Here is a 20,722-nt window from a genome sequence, read left to right as displayed (position 1 = left end):
TAACCAGGCTTATCTTCCAAATCTAACTCATGAATAAATGTGTTATGGAGTACATTATGAAGCCATTGTTTTTTTCTTTTATAGAAAGCAATGCTGAAAGGCCATGGTTTATAACTTACCTGACAAAATGTTTTCATCTAAAGTTTTAAGTCTGAGAGAATGGTAACTGCTTCCTGGAACTCTGAATTGAGGAAGATTTGAAGATAGGTTCAGACTTAATACAAGAGTGGGCCATAGTCAATTATTCCCAAACAGCAAATATTTTAAAAACACCCCAGATGATTGTATAGCCAGTACTGGGCTGACCTGACCAACCATCCAATTTGAATATATCATTAAACCATAAGTAGTATAAAAACAAAGAAAATTATACCTAAGCAAATCAAAGACAAACCACTGAAAAGCCAAAATAAACACCAAATTTAGAGAGCAGATTTTATACATAGGGAGATAACAATAAATAGGACTTCTAATTTCTTGCTAGAAACAATAGAGTTCAGAAGACAGAATTTTATATCCTATGAAATATCTTTCAAGAATGAAGGTAAAATAAAGATATTTTTAGATAAATTCAAACTAACAGAATATGTCACCTGCAGACCTACATTACAAGAAATGTTAAAAGGGTGCCTGGGTGGCTCTGTCGGTTAAGCATCCAACTCTTGATTTTGGCTCAGGTCATGATCTCAGGGTTTTGAGATCGAGCCCCATGTCAGGCTCTGCTTTTAACAGGGAGTCTGCTTGAGATTCTCTCTCTCCTCTCCCTCTGCCCCTCCCCCTGCTCAAGTTTTCTCTCTCTCTAAAATAAATGAATAAATCTTAAAAAAAAAAAGTTTTTCAGGCCATACAGAAATGATACCAGATAGAATTTGCTCTTTAGGAAAGAATAATACCAGAAATAGTTTTTCTATTTATTTATTTATTTAAAATATATATGACTAGTTAAAACGACATTGTAACATACTGTGTTTAGTAACATATGTAGATGTAATACACATGGAAACCATAGCACAAAGTGGATAATTTCAAGGTTCTTACATTTTATGTGAAGACATATGTGAACTCTAATTACTTTGGGAGACATTATAGGAAGAAACCTCTAAAAATGAACACGAAGAGGTATAGCAAAGAGTCAAAAGATAAATTAAAAGAGAACTCTAAAAAAAAAAAAAATCAATTAACATGAAGTTCAGAAATGAGTAATAGAGGAACAAGGAACAGAAATTATAAACAGAAAACAATTAGTAAAATGGGATAAACATAATCATATCTATAATTACATAAATCTACCCATATATAATTACATAAATGTAAATCAACCAATTACTATAACATGCACATATGAGTGAAAAGGAAAAAAAATCTCAGCAAGACCTAAATATATGCTATTTAGAAGTGATGCACTTAAAATATAAAGGCACATAGGGGTTGAATTCAAGGGGTGCTAAAAGAAATACCAAGTAAATAATAAGGATAATATCAGATGATGAAGACAAAATCTATTGCCCGAGATTGAGAGATATTTCAAAATGATAAACAGATTAATTCTGCAGAAACATCTCAAAAAGCATGTCTGCCTCTAAAAGCAGAGGTTCAAAACACATAAAGTAAAAACTGACAGATATAAAGAGAAAAATAGATAAATGCACAAGCATATTTTGGGATATTAATACCACTCTTTACGTAACTGATAGAACATCCAGACAAGATATCAGTAAAGACATAGAATATCTTTAACCATCTTGATCAGATTGACATTTATAAAAAACTACATTTTTAACAATTGCCAAATGCACATTTTTTAGAAGGGCACAGTGTACATTCAATAAGATAGGACATATGCTAAGACATCAAAACAATCTCAGTAAGTTACAGAAGATTGAAATGTGAGAGAGTTTATCTGTGACCACAGTGGACCTAAATTAAAATCAGGAAAAATGTTATATCCAGAACAACTGTTCCCCAAATATTTAGAAACTTAAAAACTTCAAGGAAAGCTATGGTGAAAGGAGAATTCAAAAAGGTAATTTTTTTGAATGACAGTGAAAATATAACCATTTGTAAGATTCAACCAAAGCAATGCTTTGAAGGAAATTTTTAGCTTTAATAACTTATTTTAGAAAAGAAGGAAGATATAAAATCAGTGATCTAAAGCAGGGTTTGGTAAACAAGAGCCAGTGGGCCAAATCCTGGTAGGGACTTTTTTATAGCCCATCAAATAGAAATGCTTTTAGATTTTTAAATGGCTATATTTCAATATTCACATATGTTTATATAGAATACCTTCAATATGCATATCTATAAAAAATGCCTATCTATAGAATATCCTCAATCTGCAAAGCTTAAACTATTTACTCTTTGGCTCTTTACCAAAAAGTTTCCTTAACTGTGACCTAAAGTTCTATCTTAAGAAGCTAGAAAAAGAAGAGCTAAGTAACCCAAAGTAGAAGAACAGAATTTATAAAGATGAGAGCAGAAAACTGTGAAATATAAAACAATAGAGACAATTAACACAGAATATTTGGCTCATTGAAAAGATCAACAAAATTCATAAGCCTTTACTTAGACTGATCAAGAAAAATGAGAAAGTGCAGAAATTGCCAATATGAGACATTAAAAAGTGGATATTGGCAGAAATCCAACAGACATTAAAAGATTCAAAAGGTAGAGGCAGCTGGGTGGGTGGCCCAGTTGGTTGAGCGTCTGCCTTTGGCTCAAGTCATGATCCCAGGGTCCTGGGATTAAGCCCCTCATTGGGCTCCCTGCTCAGCAGAGAGCCTCCTTCTCCCTCTCCTTCTGGCCCTTCCCCTGCTCATGCTCTCTCTCTCTCTGTCAAATAAATAATTCCTTCATTAAAAAATATTCAAAGGTAATATTATGAACAACTAACTTTAAGCTAATAAATTTAACTATTAAGATCAATGACAAATACCTTATAAGGTACAACTTACCATAATTGATACAAGATGATTAGAAAAACTAAATGGCTCTGTATCTATTAAAATAATGGAATTTGTTACTAAAGAAAGGACACATATTCAGAGAGTGGGTGGGAGAGAGGAAAGAGAGGAAGAGGGCTAAGAGAGAAAGAAACTCCAGGGCCAGATGGCTTCATTGATGAATTCTTTGAAAGATGTCTTCGGTTCATCTTTCTAGCCACCTCCCTTCATCCTTCATGTACTGCAATCTCATTTCATATATGAGGCTTCTCTTAGAGACTCATTGCTCCCCACCCTTGAAATTTCCATGCTTACCCTGAAAGGAACCCCGGGTGTGACAGACCCCAGGTCTATCTCCCTTGTTGTCCTACTCCTTTTTGCTCTGCTTCTCCACATCAACATAGCAGTCTTCCTACTTCTCTAGGTTATATATTGTAACCTCTTCTATTCCAAGATGGCATGTGCCCTGCTGTCTTCATAGAGACCATAAAGGGAGAGAAAGCCAGAAGGAAAATAGGTTTGCACATGAGAGAAGAAAAAAAATATGACCTCCTTTAAAGTGATTTTCTTTATATTTAGCTTTATTCCAGGGCTCATGATAAAATATAGATTACCAAGGTCAAAAGCCCACAGGGGTCAGCAGACAACATAACACGTGTGCATCAAGCTCGATATAAGATCAAGAAATGGTGGAGATTCTGGCAGCCGGGGCAATGCATTCTCTTCCTAACAGCACTAACAGCATTTAAAGTTTGCTTTTTGTTTTTGTCTTTTTAGCACAGCCAACTTTACATTAATCTGGTTGACTGTCAGTTTGTTGCCTACAATTCAGTCACATTCAGTCTAAATTTTTGCCAATTTGAATTGTTCCATTTTATTTATTTATAAATAGGCAAGAATACTAATTTCCAAGAGAAGAGAAAAGGTCACTGAGTCTACATCAGACGAATTTTAGTGAAAAAATTGAGCAAAAGCACATGTGAAAAGTGAAGGAATGAGTCAGGATGCACACAACTACTGAAGTATATATTACTAAGCATATGTTTAACTTTTGACAAGTAACAAAACACAGGGCCACTAGATACATTGTTTCATAATCTTGACAGCAACTTTGAATTAGGCAAGGTCATATTTGTTAATTTTTTTTATATTCTAATTTCTTATGAAAAGGATTTAGAATGGCTAAGATTAAGTAAATAAAGTAAAATAAAAAATATTTGGGACACCTGGGTGGCTCAGCTGGTTAAGCATCCTACTCTTGGTTTTGGCTCAGGTCATGATCTCAGGGTCCTGGGATGGAGCCCTGCACCAGACTCATGCTCAGTGTGGAGTCTGCTTGGGATTCTCTCTCTCTCTCCCTCTGCCCCTCCCTTCCTATTTGTGTGTGGGCTTGCTCTTTCTCTCTCTCTAAGATAAATAAATAAAGAAAATCTTTAAAAAATATAGTTAAGCAAGAGATGAGACTTTGTCTTTGAAATACAATAGATTTGAAGATGAAATTCGTACCCAGGATATATACCATAAATTTACACACTTTTGCTAAAGATGGACATTATTTTTGCTCTAAACTAATGAACCACTATTAATACTATAACTCATAGTGCACATAAGATAAAAACCCATCCTGATGTTTAGGATGAATCTATTTCTGGAAGAGAAACCAAAAATGAATTTCTCTTATGGGTCCTCATAGAAGGCATATGGGTAATCTGATGAAAAGTGTTCTCACTAGCAACCTATCAGCACATGCTGTGATAACTACAACAGACTATTTTTATGAAGTTCCTTTAACATAAACTGATGTTACAAAGTAAGGGCACTTTTAGAAGGGGGTTGAGAGGAGGTTACGTATCCCCATTGGCAGAAGTAGAAATGGGAAGAACAGAGTAGGCTCTTGCAAAAAGAGGGAACCTGAGCTGAGACTTTAATAATCATCATATTTGTTATATATAATCATCATAAATTCTTTCCAAGTTATCCATTAAAATCCACATTTTTCAGTTGATAAAAATTGTATTAGAGACAACATTGCTTGACCATAACAATATATCTAATTAGTTAGAGAGCCAAGATTTAAAGAGGGTCTAGACAGATTCAAAGCACAAATTCTTTCAATTATACCTTGTCCATTATGTAGATAAGGAGGCAGATGCAATTAACTGGATGAAGAATTTTGCAACTATTTTATTATTTTAAAATAACTATGAATAGAATTCTCAAGGATGAATCATGAGTTATTTCACTACACAAAACTCTCAATTATGAAGTATTAAAAGTAATTCTAAAATTGTCTATTTTCATTTTTTAGCAGTAACTTTCAGAGCACTTATATCCCTATAAATGTATATTTCTATAAATCCTATGTTCCGTGATCACTTCTGGTCAGGAGGAGCTAATTGTTATCTCCCTTACAGAAGTTAATAATGGTGCAGCCTAATGCCACTAAAGATGAAATTTTTGTGATCTTATAGCCCGAGGATATCAGAAGTGATATATGATACACCAACTTTATTAATTCCTTTTTTTTTAAATTTAGGGTTAAAAAAAAACAAGCAAAAGGGTTCTGGCGTTTGAAAGTAAGTAGGCTTTTATCTATTATTAAGTCACATAAGAAAAACAGCTATGATGGCAAAGGCCAGATACTTATACACAGGCTATAAATATGGATGAATAATTCATTTTTCTATTAATGTTGAATTTATAGTCTAATGATTGAACTCTATTTTTTTCTTTTCCTAGAAGGACATGCACCAAGCAAAATACTGCACTGTCAACAGTCAGAGCATAAAGCAATGCAGTAAGCAAAATGAGATTTATTATACACATATTTTTCTTATTGGAATGGTACCCTATTCATAGACTCCATATTATGACTCATTAGAAGGTTCCAGAAAATCATATCTTTCCTAGAGATAACCCTAAGTCTGGGGAGGTATTTGCCTCTCTATCAGGCAACATTTGCCCCATGTTACTGAGCCTGTAATCCAGGGTATTTCCTTCTGAAATTCCTTAGAACACTCCAAATATATTTTCCCAGCTCTCAACTTCTCACTCCAGGTCAGACAACAAAACTGATGGTCAAAACTTAAAATTTATTTACTATACTAGGAAGTCCTTGACTATCTCTTCTGAGATTATCTAATTTTAAGACTCTGAGAGGGACTCATTCCAATTAAAAGGTTATTCCTAAAACAAATTTTCACTGACCAGTCACTGTAATCTGGAATGAAAAGGTCAATCACTTGGATGCTACCTACCCTTGTCCCTCACTGGATGCATGTCTGTACCCAACACAGAAATGAGTACATCATACACACTCAGCTTGCCGAAGGCAGATTACACATCATCTATGAAGAACTGCCTAACACACACACACACTCACACAAACAAAAACAAAACCAGGGGCGCCTGGGTGGCTCAGTTGGTTAAGCGACTGCCTTCGGCTCAGGTCATGATCCTGGACTCCCGGGATCGAGTCCCGCATCCGGCTCCCTGCTCAGCAGGGAGTCTGCTTCTCCCTCTGACCCTCCCCCCTCTCATGCTCTCTCTATCTCATTCTCTCTCTCAAATAAATAAATAAAATCTTAAAAACAAACAAACAAACAAAAAAAACAAAACCAAAAAACAGCAATTACCTCTCAACTGCACAGATGCTCCACACATTTAAATCCAGCTTTTCTTCTCCACTCCCGTGTATTTCCAGTGCTGGCTATCATAGGTTATACCTGTACTGCAGTATCATTCTGATTCTAATTCTTCTTGACACAAACTGGGTAAGTTGGCACAGTGGACAGCAGGAATATTTCTGGAATCTGTTTTTATACCATAAAGCTAATAATATCCTAACTCTAAGCAGAAGTGGTTCTAAATATCTATATGATATAGTTACATATAATATAGTTACATGTAATTCAGTGGCTCTGAATTACATATATACTAAAAACCCCAAACTAACTATATCTCCGTTTCTTTTTTTTTTTTTAAGATTTTTATTTATTTATTTGTCAGAGAGAGAGAGAGAGAGCACAAGCAGGGGGAGCAGCAGAGGGAGAGGGAGAAGCAGGCTCCTCACTGAGCAAGGAGCCCGATATGGGGCTCAGTCCCAGGACCCTGGGATCATGACCTGAGCCGAAGGCAGACGCTTAACTACTGAGCCACCCAGGCGTCCCTATATCTCTGTTTCAAATTCCTGTTAGCCAAACTCAAAAATTTTCTGCTTATTCCAGAGATGAAAAGGTTGGAATGGAAAGAAATGGCACTTGGATTGGAATACTTATCTGTAGGTATAAGTAGGTTAGAATATCCTACTTTGCAAACTTTACAAAAAATATGTGACTGTATGAACCCAATGTTAGGGCCCCTCCAGGGACCTGAGGTTTAAGTTTTATTAGCTTCATTAGCTTTTTAGTAAATAGACACCTGTGTCCTGTGATAACATTTCGGATAAAGGAGAGGCAGGAAAGTTTGATGCCATATGCTTTGGATGAACAATACAGCAAGGACAAAGGCCTTCCTGCAGTTTTCAAAAAGAATCCCAAACTATTACAAAGGGTGCTAGATACTAAAAAGCCAATTAGCATGATGGCAATGATAATGACACTGTTAATGAAATACGTAGAATGGAAAGCTCCATGTCTTTTCTCAAAAATATAACCACACTGGAAATCATTAAATTTCTTAAATCAATTTAGTTCATTTCATACTTAATTCATTTTTTAGTAAAGTCTCTTTTCAAAAACATAAAGCCTTTCAAGGAATGATTTACACTATTATTAAATCATATAAGTATCGGCTTAAGCTTTATATGGCCATTTTTCACATCCTTTTTATAAGGCAGTTTTATCTATGCTTCTTAATCCCTTAAGAGAAAGTAACTTTTAAAATGATTTCAGTTAATCTTGCCATTTGCAACGACGTGGATGGAACTGGAGGGTATTATGCTGAGCGAAATAAGTCAATCAGAGAAAGACATGTATCATATGACCTCACTGATATGAGGAATTCTTAATCTCAGAAAACAAACTGAGGGTTGCTGGAGTGCTGGGGGGTGGGAGGGATGGGGCGGCTGGGTGATGGACAATGGGGAGGGTATGTGCTATGGTGAGCACTGTGAATTGTGTAAGACTGTTGAATCACAGACCTGTACCTCTGAAACAAATAATACATTATATGTTAAAAAAAAAAAAAAAGAAGAAGAAGAAGATAGCAGGAAGGGAAGAATGAAGGGGGGAAATCGGAGGGGGAGACGAACCATGAGAGACTATGGACTCGGAGAAACAAACAGAGTTCTAGAGGGGAGTTGGGGGAAGATGGGTTAGCCTGGTGATGGGTATTAAAGAGGGCACATACTGCATGGAGCACCGAGTGTTATACGCAAACAGTGAATCATGGAACACTACATCAAAAACTAATGATGTAATGTATGGTGATTAACATAACATAATAAAAAAAACAAAAAAAATGATTTCAGTTAATTGTTTAATAAGATATGTAAAATGCTTCTCAAGAATATTGTCTTTTCCACAGTTCCATTGTATCAATGCATAATTCACCACAGAAAATATCTCTAATTCCAAAGCCACTGTATATTCATGAGGTTGAATTTGTGTCTAGGAAGATGGGTGAATAAAAGAATCGGTGAATTAGAGGTTAGGAGGGGACTTGTAAAGTTCATTAACCACACTATTCTGCCTTTAGTCATATTTCACATGATGCCAGATGAAATCCATATTAATTTTAACCACCTGAAAAGAGGACTCCATTTCTTTTCCTAATCCTATAGTGCCTTTTGTTATGTTCCTACTATGTGTCAAATACTATAGCTACCAAAAATGAACAGGACTCTGCTAGGTTGTCAAATAATTTTGAGCAATGCCATGTTTTATTCACTATTGCATTCCTCGAGCCTAGCACAGGGTCGGATAATCAAGTACTAATTACACGTGTTGTTGGAGTAAGACAGTTATATAGAAGCTCGTTCTAGAATAACTAGATAGAAACTTTTGCTTAGTAAAATACCTTGATGGCAATTGTGATAGTAGCATGATAGTTTTAAGGAGATAGCCAGGAGGGAGCCAAAGAGCCATATGACCAAAACTTTTCTGGGGTGGAGGGTGCTTAAACTAGTGAAGAGAAATCATGAAATCAAGAAAGAGAGGACACCCAACATTCAGGCACGAGGCTGGAGCTAACAGGAAGGGATGACCAATGGAAATTGTGTGCAGGTAGAAGGAATGGTCCAGGGACTCTGAAGAATTAGAAAAATATATTTTTAAGGATGGTGTCTAGTAGGGTGTAGTGCTGCAACTGGAGAGCGTGCACGGGAGGAGAAAGGATGAAAAGAGATAGAGAATTCAATGGAAGAAGCAAATGAGAACAGGAGGTACTAAAAAGACAGACAATGTCGCCCCCCCAAAATCCTTTGAGGGAGGTGCTGATTTTCCCTTTTTGTGTAGCGTACAGTTTAAACCCATTTAAAATAACAAGAACGGGTAGCAACTGTTTCTGCCCATGGGTCCTGCGCCCTTGATTTAATACAACCACCTTTTTGCACCAAAATAAATACATAAATAAATAAAATAACAAGAACAAGTTGAGTCCAACGAACTGGAGGATTTGATGATATTCCGCATGTTGAAATAGGGGTTAGAAATGCTTCGAATTAGTTGAACTGAGGACCTTGCTTCTGCCTTGGAAGAATCTAAAGGCTAATGTTTGAGAGGTGCCCATAGGCAGTTTGAAAAATTCTGCAGCAGGGGTGTGATCAACATGCAGGGAGAACATGGACAGAATGGGGGTTATACTCTACCTGCTGGGGAGAGACATTAGGAAGACATAGAGAAGCAGCAACACAAGAGTAGGGTCGAAGAATATTCCAGAATTTCTTAGGAGGGAAAGTGGGGGAAAGGCATTAATTATGGGGATAAGAAACAGAGAGTACAAAATCATGGAAATCTAAAAGGTGCCCTGGGACTGAAAGCAGAGAAAAGCCAAAGAAGGAAGTCAGGGAGCACTGCTCCTACCATTCTGAGGAGGCAGGAACCCGTTCCGACACAAACAAGGGAGTTCCACTAGGGTTCTGTTTCTGTTTTTGTTTTCACCATGGAAGTGACATACACATCGATATCTATCTGTTTTGTTTCACTAACATGTTTTAAAGACTTCCCCTGGGAAAAACAAAACAAATATCAGATGACATCAAGTAAGAAGGCAAAGACTTTGAAGACATGACGAATGACAATTGTCTGCATTCAGCTGGAAAAATGGAATTCTCCTTATTTCCATTTCTTGCTTAGTTTCCTGAAAAGGCACTGGATGTATCTTTTGCAATATATGTTGTACTCTAACTCGATTTTCATATTTCTTGCCAGGGCTTTGCCTGTTTGATATCAATGTTTCATTCACAAAAAGATTATTTTCACTTGTCCATCCATCCTGGAGCCACAGGCAGATCTATATTCCACTTTCTGCTCTAGCAAATGAAATAAAGATGCAGGGAAACAGTATATGAGGAGAATGTTACAGGAAATCTATAATACTGATAAAACTTACAGGTTTAGAAGAAATCAGACAATTGAGAGTTTTAATTTTGTTATTATTTTCCCTGGCAACAGTTAACTTACTTATTGCAAAACTAGGACAAACCTCAAAGTGAATGAAATGATGCAAGTTTTATTGAATTTTGTCTAGCTGGCCAGGTTTGAAATATACTCTCTTTGTTCTTCTAGGAAGTGATTTTGGGGCACACTGAAGGAGTGTACAGATTCTTAACATTTTTTTCAAGTAGTATATCAAAGATTTTATCTGTGGGTACAGAATTAAATTCATTCTTCATGACTTATCTCCACTATCACCTCTTCTAGGATGCCCTACCCGATTCTGCTCTACTCCATGTAGTTCTATATTGCTGACTAGGTAATCCAGCTTTTATTAACAGGACAGGGATTCTAGGAATTTTTATTAGAAGTTGAAAAGCCTCCTGGGAGGTAAAAGATAATGAAGGCACAGAAATTTTGTCTGAGTCATTGGACCCATTTTGGATGGCAGAAAACAGAGTATGTGATTCTGAATATGTCATAGCTTGCATGGACTCATAATTGAAACCTAGAATGAGAGGATTAAAATACCTGAGTGAAAATAAAAAAAAACCCAACCTTGCACCTAAAGGAGCTAGAAAAAGAACAATAAACAAAACCTAAAACCAGCAGAAGGAAGGAAATAATAATGATTAGAGCAGAAATAAATGATATAGAAACTAAAAACCAACAGAACAGATCAATGAACCCAGGAGCTGATTCTTTGAAAAAAATCAACAAAATTGATACGTGATCCTGAAATTTGTATGGAACCACAAGAGCCCCGAATAACCAAAGCAATCTTGAAAAAGCAAAGCAAAGCTAGAGGCATCACAATTCTGGACTTCAGGTTATATTACAAAACAGTAGTCATCAAAACAGTATGGTACTAGCACAAAAATAAACACATAGATCAATGGAACAGAATAGAAAACCCAGAAATGATTCCACAACTATATGGTCAATTAGTCTTTGACAAAGTAGGAAAGAATATCCAATGGGAAAAAGTCTCTTCAACAAATGGTGTTGGGAAAACTGGATAGCAACATGCAAAAGAAAAAAAAAACTGGGCCACTTTCTCACACCATACACAAAGATAAATTCAAATGAATTAAAGACCTAAATGTGAGACCTGAAACCATAAAACTCTTATAGGAGAACACAGGCAGTAACTTCTTTGACATCAGCCACAGCAACTTCTTTCTAGATATGCCTCCTGAGGCAAGGGGAACAAAAGCAAAAATAAACTTCAGACTATATCAAAATAAAAAGCTTCTGCACAGTGAAGGAAACAATCAAAAAACCTAAAAGGCAACCTACAGAATGGGAGAAGATATTTGCAAATGATATATCTGATAAAGGGTTAGCATCCCAAATATATAAAGAACTTATAAAACTCAACACCAAAACCCAAATAATTCAATTAAAAAACAGACAGAAGACATGAATAGACATTTTTCCAAAAAAGACATCCAGATGGCCAATAGACATATGAAAAGATGCTCATCATTCACTTATCTTGGGGGAAATGCAAATCAAAACTACAATGAGATATCACCTCATGCCTATCAGAATGGCTAAAATCAACACAAGAAACAACAGGTGTTGACGAGGATGTGGAGAAGGAGGAATGCTTGTGCACTATGGGTGGGAATGCAAGCTGATGCAGCCACTGTGGAAAACAGTTCCTCAAGAAGTTAAAAAGGGACCTACCTTATGATCTAGCAATCGCACTATGGGTACTTAGCCAAAGAATACAAGGACACTAATTCAAAGGGATACATGCACCCCTACGTTTATAGCAGCATTATTTACAATAGCCAAGATATGGAAGCAGCCCAAATGTCCATCAATTGGTGAATGGATAAAGAAGATGTGGTGTACATATACAGTGGAATATTATTCAGCCATGAAAAAGAATGAAATCTTGCCATTTGCAATGGCATGGATGAAGCTAGAGAGTATAATGCTAAGTGAAATAAGTCAGAGAAAGACAAATACCATATGATTCACTCATAGGTGGAATTTAAGAGACAAAACAAACAAAGGGAAAGAAATGAGAGAGAGAGAGAGAGAGAGAAACCAAGAAACAGACTCTTAATAATAGAGAACAAATTGATAGTTACCAGAGAGGAGTGGGGTGAGGGGATGGGTGGAATAGGTGATGGGGATTAAGGAGAGCACTTGTGATAAGCAGTGGGTGATGTATGAAAGTGTTGAATCACTCTATTGTACACCTGAAACTAATATAACACTGTATGTTAACTAACTGGAATTAAATTAAAAACTTAAAAAAACACATAAACAAAATAAATTAAAATACCCGAGTGAGAACATTTAGGGGAAAAAAGAAGAAGCTGGAAAATGAGACCCCAGTATTTAACGGTACTGATACCAACACTTCAATAATAATAATAATAAATTCAGGGGATAAATCCCATATTTCAGATATTAGTGTGTCTACATACAGTGACAAGAGGCTCAGGGTGTCCTACAACTGTAGGAAAGGCAGAAGTAAAGCTAGACATTGGGTATAACACTTCTCAAGGAAGTTAATGAGGCCAGAAATCTCTCTAGATTTCTTCTGTCTTCCTTTCTCTATGACAACATTCTCTCCTACTGCAAATCTGTCTTCCACATGGCAGGCACTATGCTGTTGAAATCTTCAGGGCCTCGTCACCTATTTCTTGGGAGAAGCTGACATTTGCTTAATCTAATGTCATGTTATAAAATCCAAGAAGAGGGTTAATTTAAGTGAGGTACCCAGTACCAAGCTAATCATGTAGATGGGGATGCGAACATGGGGAGATAGGGATGCTTTTAAGAACATGTAACCTTTCAGAACTCATGTTTAGTTCTGGAGGAACAGCATTTCTCTGCAGAAGGGAGACAGTGTTTCCAAAAGAAAAATAAAGGATCAATGGGCAGACACAAGAACTACTAGAGCAAACACGTAGCAGGCTGTGGCGTCTTTAACAACAACACATGCCCTTAACCTCTGTCATTGGCTTCCTTGGGACAAACATCTAAAACTTCTGTTGGCATCGGCATCAGTGGGTGCCAACAGACATCAATAATAGGGCTCGTTCTTTTTGAATCATTATTGACAGGCACAGCATCACAGTGAGCTAGATCAGAGGAGGAGGTAAACAGTACGTGCTATTGTAATAAAGAAGAAGATTAAAGCCGACACCCTGAACCACAGGGGGCGTATTTGAGTGTGGATTAGATTCCTATAGAGCAGATAGTGATGAAGCCTGAGACATCTTGGTAAGATGCCCTTATTTATGCTTTATGCTGCTACAGCCTGGGAAATATGGATTTTGTATATTGATAGGCTATATGAGTGTCTCCTCTATCTGATATGCATCCTAGGACTGTGCATAGATGCTCAATAAAGGGAATATATTACTGAATTGTGGTATGGATTACATCCACCTCAAAATTGTATATTTCTTACATTATCCATCTGCTGCACATGTCTTAAAAGTAGATCAATTATTCAGTTTTAGAGTGAAGTCATGGATTAAGTCAATTCAAAACACAAGTGCATAACAGCACAGGAATAGTGACTAGAGGAACTGGTTAGCTGATTGTGGGTATCTAACGTGTCATAAAATTCTCAGGCATAAATCTAGCACCTTTGATGCTGGTGGGAGAAAGCACTATAGCAAGGGATGAAGGTGGAATCAGTACTTGAGACTTAAGACATTGGTGTCCATGAGTCCATACTCACCATGATGAAATTTGGGCTGCTGGATTGGACAGCGTGTTAGAAAGGCATGTGTCTGGCAAGGCAGAACATACAGTTCTAGAGTATGAGGCAGTACTTGACTAGAAGTTACTGAGCTTAAAGAATTTAACTAGAAATTAGGAGGAAGGACTAGAGCATAACTTAAACCTTGTAATTAATGCAACAAAAAGAAAAGGAGGGGGTTTTGACTTAGAGGGTGAAAAAGAGCTCAGAAACTGCTGGTGGGGAGACTAATCCCAAATTTCATTGTTAGTGAAGCTATCTTAAAAAGCAATTTGATAAGCCAGCAACCTGGGCTGGCACATTGGATTCTGACTCCCAGTGGACATTAGATCTAAACCACAACAGACCAGACCAAGAAGGCGAGGATGAGAGATGGAGGATGCTGATCTACTTCTCGAATAGGTCAGGGTTAGCACAGAAACTGCAACAGGAAAGAGTTTGCAGGCAAATGGGGGCACCAGTAAGTAGATTGAGCTATGGAGAACTGACACAGATGCAAAGAGAAACAAGACAAGATTGACAGGTGACCTTTTGAACTGAGAGGAAGTTGTTGTTTAATGCTTCCTCCCCTTCTTAAATGTTTAATTGTTTAACTGAAATGAATTCAAACATGGCTCGACAGCCATTTGGTGTGATTAGATTTTAGAAGATGAACGTTATCTAATTCCATAGGGATACATGTGCGTGCCATATGAAGAGATGAGTTTTGATCTATGAATCCTTTACAGAAGATTGGAGTTAGGTTCTAGATCAGAGTTTACTTTTCCCTTAGAGTAACAGGTAGCTGGTTTTGTGCTGCAGTGTTATCCTGGAAGCATGCGACCAGAAGCACTTAGAAACATGTGGTGCCCTTTGTGGGCAGCTCCCCTTCGTATGGTGCAAGTGTTGTATTCAATCAAGCTGTCAGAACAATGACAGCTGTGAGAAGGGGCCCATAAAGCTATTCATCAAGCTTTGAAACAGCTAGCACTTTACTTGTCTGGAGTTATTTACTAGTGGTTGATGATGGCACAGTTGAGTGAGGCAGAGGCTTATGAGACATCTTGGCTCTCTATTTTGGTGAGAAGGTCATTTTGAAAAGGAGAATTTTAAGGTCTTTAGTATATCCAAGCCAGGCCTTTTATTATGGTAAAAGACCAATAAAACAGAGAATAGTATTTTTAGAGAGAGTGTGGGCTATGTTGTTATAAAAACTTGGATTCTGTATCAGTGTTGAATCAGAAAAGCAAAACCACTGGAATATATAAATCATTCTGATACGATGAGAAAAACTGAGAAGCACTTCTTAAACTTTGGTACTAATTAGACGTGTATCTTTGGGTAAAGCGCTTAAAGTCTCCATCCTGAGTCATCATCTGTAAACACTGAGATTTGACAAAGTATTTTTCATTGCAGTGTTTCTTTTCTAACTATGTGATTCTCTGTGTGTATTAACTTTATCTTTCCACTAGGGTAATGAAATCCCTGCAGGTCAGAAACCCTGAACCATTCTTCTAAATCTCCTATTGAGCACAGACTAGCTATCTGCTAAAGAAGAAATCCTTGAATAGAAGAATAATTGATGGATCAATCAACTCTTAGTTATATACACTTTAATAAATAGTATTTGATTAAGTGCAGTGATTTTTAAATATGTTGTTCTAAATGGCTATAGTATAGGTATCTTGGAGAACCATGCTTCTGTTTGTATGTTTTAAAACAAAAAAACCTTACACCTGGAAACTTGAGTTTCAGTCCAAGGCAGTCTGATTTTTCATTTTTTTTTAAGTATATAAAATCTATTACCCAAGCTTCTAAGAGTTTTAATTAGAAAAAATCTATCATATCCTTCAAATTTGGTTTCAGCTAGTGAGAATAAAATATTGTGCATTTCTTTTAGTTGATAGCCATCTGCTACAGAAACATTCAAATGTCAGCTCATCAGAATTTAAAAGGACTTCCTGAACAGAAGTTCACTGAAATTTAAGAAACTTTAATGGAACTTCTGTTGCAAAATGATGCTATCTTGGCTTTAGGCTAATCCCCAAAACACACCTACAAATCCATCTCCCAAAATGTCTGCCACAGAGAAGGAGCTGGATCAGTTTTACAATTTTTATGGCAAAGGTTAAAATAAGTAATTTCCACAACAGCTGTCGACATACAGTCTGTCTTTGGAGGCTGCTTTCCCTGGAGAATTTTATTTCTTCAAATGTCATAATTAGAATTTCATCTCCAGTGACTACTCAAGGAAATCTGGCAGCAGGAGACAGCATGGGTCACGGTTTAATTACGAATGCATCCTTCCCGTCTGAAGGGCCAGGAGCTTGTTGCTAGGAACCCCTATGTACTGTGAATAATTAAGTGCACTTTTCAGTGGATAGCAGTTGTTTCCTCAAAATTCAGCAAGATTTATCCAAGCATTAACAGATTTCCCTGTTCCCTGTTTCAAAACCTGATGGGGGACAAAGAAGCAGATTTCTAGGCAACTTAGAACAGTGAGTTGTGTTCACATACTCATATTACCCGTGACGGACATGTATCAACAGGAGGACACATTTAATGCACTCATTTATTCATTTTCTTTCATCAAACAAACATTTATTGAATATCTACACTGGTGTTGAGCATTAAACTTACCATTGGGGAAACAAAGTTGAACACTACTATCTTTTTCCATAATAGAGACATATCTGAATTTGTTTATAAATCACCATTAAGTGAGTGATATAGTGGAGTTATAAACATGATGCTGACAAAGAAGGTAAAGCAATTCCTGACAGAGAGAACTGCATCTGTAGAAACAAGGAACCTGTAGTTGGTTCAGCGAGGAGTCAAGGCATAAGGCTTTTGAATAAGTAGTAAAAGATGGACATACTGTACAAGATCAGGGTATATTTTAATGCAGGCAAAAACGTAGATGTTATGGACAAGATATTTATCTTTACAAAAGGTTTATGGGTATGACAAATATTGATCTCCTCAGTGCTCAGAACAGCCAGAAAGGATTTTTGAGTATCTTTGTCCTTTTATCCCAATTGCCTGAAAAAAATCTATCATTTTCCTCTTTTTTTAATGAAGTTTAAAAGATTGGTATATCCATATGATGAAATACTACTTAATAAGAATAAATGAACTGCTGAGACATGCAAGAAAACGGATGAATCTCAAAAGCATTTTGCTAAATGAAAGAAGCCAGAGAGAAAAACTATATGATGTGTGATTCCATTTATGTAAAATTCTAGAATAGGCAGTGCTATAGTAATACACAGAAGATTGGCAGCTTCAAGGAGTGAGGGGTTGAACAGAAGATACTGGCAAAAAAGGGGGCACAAAGGCACTTTTTGGGGTGATGGAAATGTCTATTTCATGGTTGTGTGGTGGTTACAAGACTATAAACAGTTCTTAGAACTCTTCAAACTATACACTGAAAATTGGTGAGTTTTATTGTTTGTAAATTATAGGTCAATATAACTGATAACAAAGATGAGGTATATCAGGTTGGAATGAGTTAACTTCAGAGATACTATAGCCCTTTAAGCCAGAAGCAATAGCTTTTTTAATAAAAATAACTATAGATAGACACTGAATGGATAACCAATGAATGGATCTCCTTAAGCTTCTGAAGATGGAGAACATATTAGCTGATACTGAGCAGAATAAGAAATTGAGGGATGTAGGGGTAACTCTTTGACTTCAATATAATTTTTGAGTTACAAGTACAGTAGTAAACAATAATTTTTATAAAACACTTATCTGCCAGAGATATTTCTAAAAGCTTTATAAATATTAATTCATTTAATTTTCACAACTCTGTAAGTCTTATCACATTCCCATTTGTCAGATGAAAAAACTGAGACAGAGGGAGGTTAGTGAACTTTCACAGGATCACAAACCAAGTAAGTGTAAGAACTGAGATTTGAAGTCAGGTGATCTGGTTCAGCGTCTGTGCACTTAACCACAGAGGCATTATATTTGAATTTAAATTTTCCCAGAAATTCAGTAATAAGAGGAGTTTATATTTAACCTTGGGACATCTAGATGTTGTATTTTGTTATTAGAGTATGTTAATATTGTCATTTTATATCACTGCAGAGCCCCTAATAACCTTTATAAGACAGTGTAGCTAGACATAATTAGACTAGGGATTGAATTTTCAGTTTCAAATACAGTGTAACATACAGCTTCAAATACAGTTTCAAATACAGCTTCAATTAATTAAGCACACTGTTCTCATCCATTTCAATGTCTTCTGGGGGGCAAAATCTATACTGACCATGAGAGGTACAAAGGATGTCCACAAAAGAACAATGGTTGATTCGGGAGGGGTGGCTACATGAAGATGGAAATGAGGCTGTCCTTTTCCTTCCCAAGGAAGATAGAGACAGTCACATATGATCGCAGGTTTCATGAATAAACTCAGTGGATTCTATGAAGAAAAATCACTGGAGAGTATTAGGGGGATGTATTATTATAATCCACTACACATGTTTTCCATGCACTTGAAATTCCACTAAAGAAGCTCTTCTGGAATAAGCTATTGGATTATTGGGTGACACCAATGGTCCGTATTTCCTAACTGAGTGGAGACGATTTGTAGGCAGTGTGAACTTGGCCTCTCTTCTTCATTTTTTTTCATTTTGCACTAGTAGTACAAAGAAGAAATCCTCAGTAGTTATGTCTGCCCTGAAAACCAAAGTTTTCCTCAGTTCAAGTGCCTTAAGATCTAGGCTGGGAGGGTCACCAGAGAGCATTAGCAAACCAATCTGGTCATAAACTTCAGTCACAACCTCTAATCTAGCTCTTAGCAGTAACAAAACTCCTCTTTTGATATCCTTTTGTCTTCTGCACGCTTCTCACTTGGGTCAGAATGAGATGGCAAAGAGAGGGGTGTTATTTATTAAAGGACCTGAACAACGGCAACAATGCTGTTGGGCTTCATTTTGTGATTCATAGTGAAAGCAGAATGAAGGGATAATATTGGGAATAAGGGCAATAAGAAAATCAGGCAAGACAATATGGGAAAGAAAAATAGAGCAAAACTAGTCTCTCAACTTCTCATATAACCTATGGTATATAACTTTCTTCTGCTCTTTCTCCCACCATGGCCAACATACACATGCATGGCACCTTCCAACCCACCCCACCCCTGCCAAACAACCACGGTGACAAGATCGTTTATCCACTAATAATTTTTCCACAGCTTTTGTTTGTTTTGTTAAAGTCTGGTGCCCAAAGACCACGAAGAACACACCTGTAGTCAAACAAATGTAGGTTTATTAACTTGCTGCAGCAAGGAAAACTGTATCCTATGAGGAAAATAATCTTAGGGAAATGTAACCAGAAAGTTCATGTATGGGGTTTGGGTTTATACCAGGTGATTTGGAAGTCTGTTTTTGATTGAATTATCAGGAAGTGGCGGCTACTTTCTTACACCATACACAGAAATAAACTCAAAATGGATTAAACACCTAAATGTGAGACCTGAAACCATAAAACTCCTTAAAGAAAGCATAGGCAGCTATCTCACGGACATCAGCCTTAGCAACATTTTTCTGGATATGTCTCCTCAGGCAAGCAAAAGCAAACACAAACTATTGGACCACATCAAAATAAAAAGCTTTTGTACAACAAAACAACAAAGCAACCTACTGCATATGATGTATCCAATAAGGGATTAATATCCAAAATATATTAAGAACTTATACAACTCAACACCAAAACCCAAATAATCTCATTTAAAAATGGGCAGAGGACCTGAAGAGACATTTTCCCAAGGAAGATATACAGATGGCCAGCAGACACATGAACCACTAATTATTAGGGAAATGAAAATAAAACCACAATGAGATATCACCTTACACTCTCAGAATAGCTAATATCAAATAGACAAGAAATAAAAAGTGTTGGTGAGGATGTGGAGCAAAGGGAACCCTTGTGCACTGTTGGTGGAAATGTAAATTGGTGTAGCCATTGTGGAAAACAGTATGGAGGTTCCTCAGAAAGTTAAGAAATAGAAATACCATACAAACCAGTAATTCCACTACTAAGTATTTACCCAAAGGAAACAAAAACACTCATTTGTAAAGATATATGCATCCCTATTTTATTGCAGCATTACTTATAATAGCCAAGATATTGAAGCATTCTAAGTGTCCATTGATAGATGAACAGATAAAGAAGATGTACAACGGGATACTACTAACTATAAAAAGAATGAGATCTTGACAACTGTGACAACATTGATGGACCTAGAGAGTATTACGCTGAGTGAAACAAGTCAGTCAGAGAAAGACCAATTGTATTATGATTTCACTTGTGTGTGGAAGCTAAAAAGCAAAACAAATGAACAAACAACAAAAACCAAACAGAGTCATAAATACAGAGAACAAAGTGGTGGTTGCCAAAGCTGGGGGGGGGGGCGGTGTGTGTGGTTGAGGCCAAACAGATGAAGGGGATTAAGTGGTACAAAC

This window comes from Halichoerus grypus, chromosome 14 (genome assembly GCF_964656455.1).
Source record: "Halichoerus grypus chromosome 14, mHalGry1.hap1.1, whole genome shotgun sequence".
NCBI classification, from domain to species: Eukaryota; Metazoa; Chordata; class Mammalia; order Carnivora; family Phocidae; genus Halichoerus; species Halichoerus grypus.
This window is presented reverse-complemented; position numbering follows the sequence as displayed.